Genomic DNA, 11,717 nt, shown 5'->3' with positions numbered 1-11,717 from the left:
CGAAGCGCGCTGCTCTCCGTTGGATCTTCTCTATCTCTTCTATCAACCCTATCTGGTACGGATCCCACACCGGTTAGGAATATTCAAGCAGTGGGCGGGAAAGTGTACTGTAACCTACTTCCTTTGTTTTCGGGCTGCATTTCCTTAGGATTCTTCCAATGAATTTCAGTGTGGCATCTGCTTTACAGACGATTAATTTTTATGGTCAATCCATTTTAAATTACTCCTAATGCCTACTCCCAGATAATTTATGGAATTAACTGCTTCCAGTTGCTGACCTGCTATATTGTAGCTAAATGATAAGGGATCTTTCTTTCTATGTATTCTCAGCACATTACACTTGTCTACATTGAGATTCAATTGCCATTCCCTGCACATGCGTCAATCCTCCTGCATTTCAGTACAATTTTCCATTGATACAACCTCCACAGCATCATACTTTAGCGCGTCATTCTTCATTCGGTGTTCTCGGTGCAAGTTGATGGGTTGTTTTGAATATTTCTGGAATATCGATAACGTCAGTTTTGTGAAGCGTTATACATAGTTTCTCTGGAAGGTAGATCTCTGTACCTCCCGGACACTCATTCTCTGTCACCCTCCTGATGCACAGGCTGTCATTAGCGACAAATATTTTTCCTGTCATACTTGTTAACACAACAGTTACGAATAAGCCGTACTAAAGACTAAACTAACGACCTCGCACTCTAGGGGTTCCTTGTGAGGCAGCTGAGGCTACAGAAGCTATTAATTCACTTAATATTTTGCAGTATTACGCTGTCTTCACTAATCAATTTTTCTCTATCATAACACTAATCATTGAATTAGTATTTTGTCAGTTGAGGAACAGCAACAACTCACTTTTCAGCCCCGAACTTCCACAGCCCCTGCACATGTCATCAGTACAGGTCATACATCGATAGTTCACTATACAACGTATCGATCTTTGGCCTCGACATTCTATTCTACATGGAGAACCTGCTCGCAATCACGACCCAATGCTGGGCTCGACATTCATTCTGTTCATGACACATATACGTTATTACACATAGATTTCAGAGCCATCTTTCTATTCGGTTTCATGTACCTTATCCACTGTAAAAATAAATTTCTTGATTTCTTCATCGAACATGTTTTCTCAAAGTTCATTCAAAACAACCCGTTTTAAACATAATACACCGAAAGTATGGCGCCGAGGTGAAAGAAACTGGTGGTGGAGCTGTTTGGCTGTAGGGCGCCGAAAGAATGTTCGTAACTTTCGCTTCCCTCCTTCGCCACTTTGAATGTTGCAGACGTCTCTTGTAGGAAATTTAAAACACTCTCGCGTGGTGTGAGGGTTTCTTGAAGACATGTATATTTTTCGAGTCGTATGTTGTGAGAGAGAGTGTTTTCGACGTTTTCGCGGAAGGACCAAAAAGTCGCTGCCTTTTAGCGCGCTCTAGTGCCAATACCGCGCGTCAGAAAAACAAACTTGAGTAGCACATTTTGTAGGAGATTTTGTCTACTTTAATTCTTTACCGTGTGGTCTTCTTCGGGAAAAGCATAGTTTCCGAGACATAATCGAAAAACTGAAAACAATGCGAACATTGACTTTTTTGTGCGCTTCGTTGTGAAGTTGACCGCCTGCAAGGGAGCAAACATGAAACAAGAATCAGCAACTCAAGAAAGAAGCGCTGAGAACAAAACTTTTGTAATTTTGTTACGAAAACAGCTGTGTCGAACACCAATTGACTGGTCAATAAGCGTTACTTCAGGGTACAGTTCTCCACAGCATGATACCCTAAATTGGTACTGCACATCGCGGACGGATGAGCTGAACAACGTGTCGGATAGTGGGGCTGTCTGTCTGCTCCAGTAACGAGTAAAATGGTGTTGCCCTACTGGGAGATCATGTCCCGCTGGATTTATAAGAATTGGTTCACATAGGGACGGCACTCTTCTCCACATTTCCGTGTTTCTTTTAAAAGCACTGCAGGTCACTTTAGGTTACAGCTGCACAAGAAAAACGCCAAATTTGGTTCTGCACATCACTGTCATGGGATAATCGTCTGATTATGGTCACAGTGGCATTCGAGTTGATGATACCTACATGAAAAGTTGATCGTATTTCACAGACGGTACCTCGTTTTACCGCTTTCATTGCTGACAAGTCCGCAGCTCGTGGTCTTGCGGTAGCGTTCTCGCTTCTCGCGCACGGAGTCCCGGGTTCGATTCCCGGCGGGGTCAGGAATTTTTCTCTGCCTCGTGATGACTGGGTGTTGTGTGTTCATCATCATTTCGTCATCATTGACTCGCAAGTCGCCGAAGTGGCGTCAACTAAAAAGGACTTGCAATACGGCGGCCGAACTTCCCAGCATGGGGCCTCCCGGCCAACAATGCCATACGATCATTGCTGACAGCCAGTAAGTCATTATAGAGATGCAACGGAGGCGGTTTTCGTCAGTCGGAGGATGCGTAAATATTTTTTCAGAGTCGTATTTACACAATTGTTATTTCTGAATACAATAGCGCTATGTAAAATAGTCAAGTTATTTAGTTATATGGAAAAAACGAATTTTACCTTAAATTGCTTAATTAATTAACGATTACGTGATATAATGGATAAAAAACGGAATGGCTTCCTGTGAACTGATAGAATGTCATCACAAATTGCTGTAAGTGTCGAAGAACGAGATATTTCTCGGAATTTAATTAAACTAAATAATCCTCAAATCAACTTGTCAGTTTCTTTCAATTTAATGTTCGACGTACATCTTTTTGATTTCTCAAAAAAAAAATCTTTCGGTGTTGCCTGTTTTTAAGTATCTCGTACAGCCGTTGATGTGGAGAGTGGTGAAGTGACACTTCTTTTATGTTCGACCTTTCTGAATTCTACGCATCCAGCAATGTGTAAAGATTCGACGTGTCCTACGGAAGAAGTGGTTGTAGCTCTTTTTTACTGAATACTTTCTCTCCAAATTTTATTATTTACACTATTTGTGTCGACTTGACTGATCTAGGTCCAAAGAACACTTCTGCTAGGCAAGCAGTTCGACAGAGCAGAAACTTTCGGTAACAGAATACATACTTTAATTGAGCGTCGAAAGGATGAAGCACTAAAACTTTGAAGAAAAGACAGGAAAACGTCAGTACAAGTCACTTAGGAATGAAATAAATAGGAAGTGAAAGGAAGCCAATGCCAAAGTGCTACAAGAAAAATGTGAAGAAATCGAAAACGAATTAGTCGTACGAATGAGTGATAACAGTATAGAAGATTCAAAGAAACCTTCGGTGAAATGGAATGTGAAGGTGTCACCACTAAAAGTGCAAGACCAATCCCACTGCCAAATGCACAGAATAGGATGATGGGCAGTGTACGCCGAAGGCCTCTACGAGGGGCAGGAAACGTCTGATGACGTGGTGAAAGACTATATGGGAGTCGATGTGCAGAACATGTCGGATCTAGTATCAACGTGGAAACTTAATAGACTTGCGGTCAAACAAGGAGGAAGACATAGATAATATTCCTTCGGGATTTCTAAAATTACTGGGTAATGTGGTAACCGGACGACTACTAAAACTGGTATGTAGAACAAATACGCCTTGAGAAAAACTTTCAAACTTAAAAAAAATAAATAAATAATCCGCACAAGCCCAAAGACAGTAAAGTCAGATAAGGACGAGAACTGCAGCACTACCAACTTATCAGCACATGCATCCAAGTTGCTGACAATAATAATATACAGGAGAATGGAAAAGAAAATTGTGCGTCTGTTAGATGACAGTCAGTTTAGCTTTAGGACAGCCAAAGGCACAAGACGGGGATTGCTGACGTTGCGCTTGATAAAGGAAGCAAGAGTTTAGAAAAATCAAGACACGTACATAGGATTTAGAGCCATTGAAAAAGCGTCCGTAAATGTAAAATGATGTAAGACATTGGAAATTTTCAGGAAAACAGGCGTACAGACACAGACAAAACTTGGCCAGGTGCGAGTACCACTAGCACCCACAGGGTTCCCTTCAGCCTTAATTACGTATGTGAACAGCCCATCCATTCTGGCGATCGAGAAGACGATTCATGCCTGTCATCGACATTAATAATGGCAGGATATCAATTCCAGGAATTCCAAGACTTTCTAGAATGTTTAAATATCAGGTTTGATGTCAGATAACAAATGACAATATTTTTAGTCTGATATCGTTAGAAATTAACAATTTTCAACATTTTTCCTTTGCTTGTACCGTGAAATCTTTCTTATTGCACAAATGTCATGGTTATAATTCAAGGGAACGCACAGTAAAGGTTTTAACGAGTGGTTTTATGTGTGTAGACTGAAATGGAGAGTGAAAATTTAGTACCAAGGGCGGGAATCAAACCCGGATGTCATGCTTACTAGGCAGGTGTTATAGCCACTCAGCCACTTTGGCACAGCGGTTCACACAACTGCGTGGATTACCCTGGTACGCCTCCGTCCTGCGTCCGAATTCTCACTGCCACCACAGTCTACTTTAAATTCCCCCTTACACAAGAACGGAAAGACTGAGGCTCTCCATGTTCTGGAACAGCACCTCAGTATTGAACGTAAATGGGGGACCCAGCCTGAAACCCAGGTTCAGATATCTATGCAAATGCAATGACACCAATTTTACTGCTCTCATACAGATAAGATTTTATGTATATAGACTGAAGGAGCGAGTGAAAAGTTTTACCAAGGCAGGGAAGAAATTGAGAAGAGTAATAACTGAAGAATGACTTATTGTCCACCTGCAAGATCATGTTTACCTGAGGTGGTAACTAAATCTAATTGTGCTTTATTAATAGTGCAATATTCGGTGGTCTGTTAACAAACAAACATCATATGGTAGCCAAAGGAGGTACTATTGTCATAGCCAGGGAATTGAGGACCATAGCCGGCCGCTGGTGGCCGAGCGGTTCTGGCGCTACAGTCTGGAACCGCGAGCCATTTGAACCATTTTTTTGAGAACCATTCTAATTAATGAGTGGTGTATTGTCCGACAGAAAGAACATGTGTTGCTTATAATGTAGGAACTACAGCAAAGTAGGCTGTATCTTATGTCCGCACTATAACACCACAAATTTTCCGTGATAACCTAATTTATTTGACCTTCTGTCACTCAAAACAAAAGTTAGATTTCACAACACTTCGCTGGCTGTAGCGCCAAGGAGAACTCAGAGTTACTAGTAGAGAATACAAGTTCAAGCCACAGCCAACCAGTCGATACCGACGCGTCGCAAGTTTCCAGCCAGGGAGGCCACACTACGGTTCGGTCGTCGTGAATCCAGCAGCCGGATAGTGACACAGTCATCGGCGAAGATGGAACTGGTTAAAGGGGCTCAGGGAGCTCTGTTAAATCCGCAGGTCCAGCCAATCAGAGTGTCGGCAGATGGCGCCCTTATACGGTTGCTCACTCCGCTGGCGAGGGCAGCGCCACCGGGGTAATCCGTGTCGATAGTGGTGTGTACGCTGCCGCTAACCCCGCGACGACGCCTTCACTGGCGCCAGTTGTCGACATCGTGTGCGGCGCCAGCGGTACTAGCTGTGTGCCGCGCGTTTCAGCTCAGCGCGCCGCGCCGAGTTGACGGCTGCTGTGCGGCGGCCGATACGACACTTTATTGTACAGTTCAGTCATTACTCAACAAGACGAACACTGGTTTGGTTAATGTTCCACACATAGAGGTACCTAATGACGTTAATGGAAAAGAAAGCGAAGAAAGCTTATGTGACGGTGGTTCCCAAGAGTAATAAAAACTAAGCTCCGTCCTAACAGGCCTTGGAAGGCCCAACGGCACCGACCGGCCGCCCTGTCATGCTCCGCCCACAGGCGTCGCTGGATGCGGATACGGACGGTCACGTGGTCAGCACACTGCTCTCCCGGCTGTGTGTCAGTTCACGAGACCGGAGCTCCTCAGTTTGCCTCAAAAGGGCTGAGTGCACCCCGCTTGCCAACAGCGCTCGGCAGACCGGATGGTCACCCATCCAGGTGCTAGCCCACTCCGAGATCGCTTGACTTTGTAAGTAGGCTGTTTCTGTTTTCTTATTGGTAACGCCACGTAACGCTCTGTATGAAAATCACTGGCTGTGCTGTGTGCAGTCTGTGGCTAGTTTGCATTGTTGTCTGCCATTGTAGTGTTGGGCAGCGGCAGCTGGATGTGAACAGCGTGTAGCCAGTGTTGCAAATTTAGTGACTTTGTCGCTAGAAATGGCGACTTTTGTCTTCGCCTTAGCGACAAAAAAAACTTTTTAGCGACAAAAATTATTTAGCGACTTATCTGGCGACTTTTGGAGTACTGACGACTTTTGAAGCACGAATCAAAACTATTTTGGGCCAGTATTTTCATTAACAAAACTAAGATTTTAACTATAGAATGGTTACTACACTAACTTTGTTCTAGATTTACTAAGATAATTAATTTCTTAGCATATCATGTAGCATTGTTCAGCATTTAGTAAACCTGAATGTGGGAATTGCCTACAGAGTAAGAAAACCTTGACTATAGAACAATTCATTATTCATTATCCACTAGCCTGTTATCGTCGATAGCGTATCGATCTTTAATTCTTCAACATTTTAACTCCCTTTATTTTTCGAATTGACAAAAAACATACGTAATATTAAGTATAATAAAATACATTTCTGTGTAGCAATCTCTAATTTTTCGAAATGTTAACTCGCAGTCAAATTATTACCACAAGCACAGTGGTCACGCAAGAACAATTCGGTGGGGGTATCTCAGACATTATTACGTTTTAAACAATGAACAATAGGACTGATATCGAGTTACCGAGTGAGTAGATTGTTTCATGACCTCTAGTTCGCCTGAGTTTTAATGTACTTTCAGTAATTATAAACTGGTGAAACTTATGTTGTGGTGGCTTACATAATGGATTTACCGCAGAAGAACAAGCAGTACGCTCAAAAATATCGGGATGCGTGGGAAGCAGAACCTGAATTCAATGGGTGGCAGAAACCAGTCGTTGGAGACTTATCCAAGGCAAGATGTCAAGTATGTGTAACAGAGTTTTATGCTAAATTGTGTGATATTAGAAAGCGTTCGAAAACTATTAAGCATAAACAAAAAATTGATTAAAAAGCAGAAGCCACCTTACCTGTGAAAATTGTTCCGAAAACTACAGTTAGAATAGCAAGCAGAGTGGAAGGCGCCCTTTCTTTATTTATTGCTGAACATTGTTCTATTTTAGCTGTAGATCATTTAGGAATACTGTGGAAGAAGGTGTTTTCCGGTGATGAGGCCCCAAAAACATGCAATTAAATCGTACAAAGTGCACTAACATTATAACTGAAGTTTTGGCTCCATATTTTACAGAATCATTGGTTGAAGATATAGGTAACCAAAAATGCAGTGTACTAATAGATGAATCCACAGATGTATCAATATCTAAAATGCTAGGTATCGTTATACTATAGAATGGTTACTACACTGACTTTGTTCTAGATTTACTAAGATAATTAATTTCTTAGCATATCATGTAGCATTGTTCAGCATTTAGTAAACCTGAATGTGGGAAGTGCCTACACAGTAAGAAAACAACCAAACCATTAGATCAGCATTTCTTAAACTCGCTGTAGTAGAAACTGCAGATGCAAGAAATCTGGCTGCTGTTCTTGTGAATTCTTTGAAAGATCTCAAACTTCCAATCGCTAATATAGTAGGAATTGGCACAGATAATGCTTCTGGAATGGTTGGAATAAACAATGGGCTTTCGAACAACTCGAGAGAATATGGTTTGAGCATTTGGTATTGATCCATTGCATTTGTCACTCTCTTCAGCTTGCAGTTTCGCACACCTCAGTGGATACTATACCTAGAAACAGAGTTTCTTGTATGGGAAACCTACAATTGGTTCTCCATTTCACCCAAAAGACAAGAGGAATATAAAAAGGTTTATGAGACAATAAATTGTGGAAAACAGCCACTACAAATTTTGAAGGTCTGTGCAACACGTTGGCTTTCAATTGAACCAGCAATACGAAGAATTCTGGAGCAGTGGGAAGAACTAAAGCTACATTTTTCACTTGCCATGATTCAAGACAATTGTTACACTGCCGATCTTTTGTACAAGATGTATTGTGACGACTCAAATCATCTTTATATGTTTTATCTTAAACATGCTTTAAAAGAGGTATAAATAGCAATAAAATCTTTTGAAGGAGAAGACAATGACCCCACTAAATTACTAGATACACTAGTATTTCTCATGCAGTCACTCGGACAAAACATAGTTTTTCCAACTGTTGATTTGTTCACAACACCAGTTCGAAGCAAATGTATGTACGCAAATCCGAACTTGGCTTTATGTTTGACCAGAAATTGTCTGAGTCAAGTTTGTCTGAAGAAAATGAAGTTTATTTGAAGAAGAGATGCATTCAGTTTAGTCTGAAACTCATAAAAGAAATTCAGCAAAGACTGCCAAGTAACGTTACGATCCTGAACAAAAATGTCAATGCTGAATGTTGAAGAAACACTAAAGGTGAATAAAAATAACGCTGTAGCGGATGTAGCCAAAGAATTGGGTTTTAGTGGCGATTTCATAGACAGTATGCTTCATTAGGTGGAATAACACTGCTAACACTGTTTTATTTTGGAGTGAGGTTTTGCAGTATAAAAATGCCGCAGGGGAGAATCCTTTTTCTTTGATTTCACAGCTTGCAATGACTGTTCTGTGTCTACCGCATTCAAATGCAGAAGTGGAAAGAATATTCAGTTCTATGAACATTATAAAAACTAAACAACGTAACAGATTATCGCTAAAGACAATTAATGCTTTGATCATATTGAGAGACCAACTGAAGAAACAAAATAAAGGTTGTGCATCTTTTGACATACTGTCAGACGTATTAGAGCTTATTGGAACGAACAAAATTTACTCATTTGTGACAAAACCAGTCGAACTGCAACATCATCTTTTGAGCGACGTTCAACACTCTACATCAACTACAGTTCTGTCAGAGCATGAAACAGAAGAGTTATTCGATCTTCTGAGTGACGACGATGAATAGCTCACATGCCGGTATGTACATATTTTGTAACCTAATTTGAGTTCTTCTTTTCTTTTGTTACAAATATAGTTGTACATTTCTAGTATATTTGAGTACTGTGATTGAAACAACAATTTATGCATTGCGTCAATTATGATAACATATTTAATTAAACTTTAGCGTATTTTATATGTATGTTGTTCCAAGCGATGGGTCAATTAATTAAGACAACATAACAATTACATATGAGACGATTTTTATTAATATTTTGTTACCCCCCACCCAGTGGCTTATTGCACCATTCACAGCACGAAATTTTCAGAACATCCCTAGTAAAATCAGTTTTAGCTACTTTCTAGCGACTTTTGATATTGAATCTAGCGACTCGGGTTTTTTTGTAGTTGGCAACACTGCGTGTAGCGTTGCGCAGTTGGAGGTGAGCCGCCAGCAGTGGTGGATGTGGGGAGAGAAATGGCGGAGTTTTGAAATTTGTAAGACTGGATGTCATGAACTGATATATATATTATGACTATTAAGGTAAATACATTGTTTGTTCTCTATTAAAATCTTTCATTTGCTAACTATGCCTATCAGTAGTTTGTGCCTTCCGTAGTTTGAATCTTTTATTTAGCTGGCAGTAGTGGCGCTCGCTGTATTGCAGTAGTTCGAGTAACGAAGATTTTGGTGAGGTAAGTGATTTGTGAAAGGTATAGGTTAATGTTAGTCAGGGCAATTCTTTTGTAGGGATTATTGAAAGTCAGATTGCGTTGCACTAAAAAATATTGTGTGTCAGTTTAAGCACAGTCATGTATAATTTTTCAAACAACTTCGGTGATCTGGCGGGAACTGGTGTTACCACTGCGGCAAGACCGTTGGCTCCGAAGAGTAATAATTAAATAATGAGGGTGAACCTTGAATACGATTTATCACTGTCAAGTAAGCGAAATCAAAAAGCACTTTATATATATTGCTCACCGATTTTCACTCAAAAAAATGGGCTTTATTTACATTGCTCACTTCAGTGTTCACTCAACAAATTGATGAGGTTACATTATATTACTTTTTCATACATAACTGCCATGAAACTAGTTATGAACACTACACTAAGAAATCTGTGAAACATAGTGAGGCCCGAAAGGTGTAACGTCGTGAGTGAAGATGGAGATATTGTAAAGACGGAAGATCATGTGTCGCTCATGCTGTATGGGGAAAAACTGAATGAGCTTTGTTTGTGCTGCACATTTGATATTTGCCAAGGAAACGCATGCTGTCATTTTAGGTTAATGTTCCATACACCGAGAGGTACAAAGTTTTTCCTGTATGCCCCAGCAAGGGACCTGAGGTAGACAGCTGAGGGTTGTGAAGAATGATATTCTCCATAGAGCACAGAGCACTGTGCAGCTGGCAGATCATGCGGCAGTAATGTTGTAGGAACTGGTGCAAAACGGCTTTATTCAAGACTTGCGCTTCACATTTCTCTCAACAAATCCAAGAGATTATTCGAGGTTACTGGTCCCTGCAAAGTGCTGTTCATAGTTTTCTTACAGGTCACAGCAATGGAGACTGTGGTGAACGTCAACGCCAAGTTAAGATGTAACTGGTGTTGAAGCACGCTAACGAGTGATCAAATTTCAATAGAGGTCAGGTGACGTCCAGTAGACAGCGTTAGTCGCTGCAGTTTCTCGCAATTTGTTTCGGTTTCAGACATTTTACAAGTAGTTCTTCATCGTATTCAACAATGCAAAGTAATCTGGATGGAATTGAAGTGGATTGTGATGATAGTACCAGATGAAGGAAAATGGATTGAAATATCTCACGGAGTTCAACACTATGCAGTGTTTCCTCATGATTTTGTCGGACCTCTCGATGGTTAACACGTCAGGATACAACATCCTTCTTATACTTAAATTACAAACATTTTTGCCTAGTGCTGTTGCAGTGATATGGCCCTGAATATCGCTTTAGTTGGATAGAAGTTCGTGCTTATGAAAGACAGTGTCTCAGAATATTTCAGAGAGTCTGTTCTATACTAAAAACTCAATGAAAAACCTTAGGACATAACGAGACAAAATCATATAACATAAAACCACGATATGGCTTTCCTTACGTGATCGTAGGTGGTGACATGTTTGAACTAATGCAAAATTTAATGAGAGTCTATGGCGTAAAGCAGATGACTTATTGTGATATAGCGTGTTATAAGGGGAGAATACTACATCACCCAATATATATATATATATATATATATATATATATATATATATATATGTGTGTGTGTGTGTGTGTGTGTGTGTGTGGATTGTGCTGTATGCTTCGTACAAGTGACTACAGTACTTCATAACTATGTTGGAATGAGAAATGGATTTAAACATGGAGACAGCTGAGAAGGAAATCTCACAAGTATGGGAGGAATACTGTTTATGCATAGTCCATTCTTATTATTTAGCGGGACCACAGTTACCTTAAATTCATGATTTAAGATGAATTCATCAAAGGGGAGGGTAGGCTGAAACAAAATAATTGCAGTAAATGAACTTACCCTTTCACTTCAACGGCATTGTGGCCATCAAACATTAACCTTCTAGTCCCGCAGTATGAACTAGTATTGACAATTTCTTCTGTTAGATACAGATCGTCCAACTGAAAATTAATAACAGTGGTGATTATCTGCTACCATCAGTATCATGTACAAAGCTGTGGTAGCATGACACTAGTTACAA

The sequence above is a fragment of the Schistocerca nitens genome, chromosome 11 (assembly GCF_023898315.1).
Source record: "Schistocerca nitens isolate TAMUIC-IGC-003100 chromosome 11, iqSchNite1.1, whole genome shotgun sequence".
NCBI lineage: Eukaryota > Metazoa > Arthropoda > Insecta > Orthoptera > Acrididae > Schistocerca > Schistocerca nitens.
The sequence above is the reverse complement of the archived record's forward strand: the minus strand, read 5'-3'. Positions refer to the sequence as shown.